The following is a 1764-nucleotide window of genomic DNA, read 5'->3' as shown; positions in this document are numbered from 1 at the left end:
CGTCTTGTTTCCAATAAATAATATATATAATTCAGCTCATAATGATCAAAATGCAGATTCAATGTTTCAAAGATATTTTTTTTTAACTTTTTTTTTTCTTTCTTTTTGTACACAACTGGTAATATTTTTGTTACCATGTTAATACTGACTCGAGAACACAGTTTGAGCTTTCAGAGGGAGTTTTTTTATCATTCCATGTAAATGTGATGAATCAACGCATTGTTATCGTACATGTTTTACATAAGATCTTTTCTATGGTTAGGCCGATATTCTCGCTTGCTGACTGATATTAAGATAAAATGGCATCCAGTTTCGAGTTTCTACATTTTTTTTTTTTTTAATTAATAACAAATCAGCTACAGGAGTTGCAATCTGTTCCACCTAAAATAATTGTGTAAGCATGGGTTTCAGCAGAAATGTAAATCACAACAACAAGAATAAAATTTCAAAGTCTTGAATGCTTTTATTTTCTTTATAAATTTGAGGGGGTTTTATGTCCTAAAAACAGTCAGACTTAATTGTTGAATTTTGGTTGTTGGCTCTCTAGAAATAGGTCATATCGGTCAAATCCTAGTGTGTGATTTCAAACTGTCCACAAACAAGGTGAAATGTTGACTTGTCATTTGACTTGTTAGCTGAAAGAAAGGCATGAGCAGCACGCTGAATGATGAAAATGATGAAATTTAAACGATATTTACCATAAAGTTCTGCCCACTGAATTTGTGTTTTGAGTTTTTAATCAAAACTTGGTTGTCTTGCATTGAGGAACTTTTTATCTTCTCCCTTCATGTTGTAACACCACACCACCAAAGTGTAATCTACAATATATATGGCAATATTTAAAACAAACTAGTGATCTTGCCCTACAAACATAATGTCAGGACTATTAAAATATAATGGGAATTCAAACATTTGTCCTTTACCTCTTTGAAGTTTTGGGTTGGAAATTGTATAAATGACAAGTGTTTCCTCAGTGTGTCTGTAGCTAACCTAAGAGTCTGCTGTCACCATGCTTACATGCTGATGTCGTAATGTTCATCATGTTCACAGTCTTAGTTTAGCATGTTAGCATGCTAGCTGACACTAATAAGAATGTAATTAATTTTTCAATTGCATCAGACAAAATGAAGCTCTTTATGTGATAGAGATCAATAATTCTACAGTAACAACCCCTAAATGTGAGATATGTTCAATGTCATAGTTCTCGTGAAAGTGAGCTGATTTTGAGCGTTAACCAAGTAAATAATGTATGACAGAAAAGTTCGCAAGACATTTTCTCCTAAAACAAAAATGTCTTCCGCATGGTGGCGCGAGAGGACAAATCAGGGTATAACTCAACTCATTAGAATTCATCCTCCGGGAACCATGAATGTCTGCACAAACTTTTGTGCCAATCCATCCAGAAGATACTGAGATATTTCCACAGCACACAACTTTGATCTGCTGATGGAGCAACAGAAAAAGTGAGAGGAACACTAAGATCAGTAGGCTTCATCCTTCTAACAACCATGAATGATTGTTAAAAAAGAAAAAGAAAAGAAAAAGGCTAGCCATCCAATAGTTGGTGAGATATTTCAGTCTGAACTAGTCCAGTGGTAGATGCCATTGGTAAAGTGTTTTGGTTGTGTTTGCATAGTGATTGACAGATTGCATTCACATCAAGGCAAACCAGTCAGGTTTCATTGCTTCACCTCAGTTGTTTTAACTGAACACTGAACTGTCTACACACCACCAATGCCCACTTTGTCAATGTTTATTTACAGC

The sequence above is a fragment of the Larimichthys crocea genome, chromosome III (genome assembly GCF_000972845.2).
Source record: "Larimichthys crocea isolate SSNF chromosome III, L_crocea_2.0, whole genome shotgun sequence".
Lineage (NCBI taxonomy): Eukaryota > Metazoa > Chordata > Actinopteri > Sciaenidae > Larimichthys > Larimichthys crocea.
Note: the sequence above shows the minus strand (reverse complement) of the source record.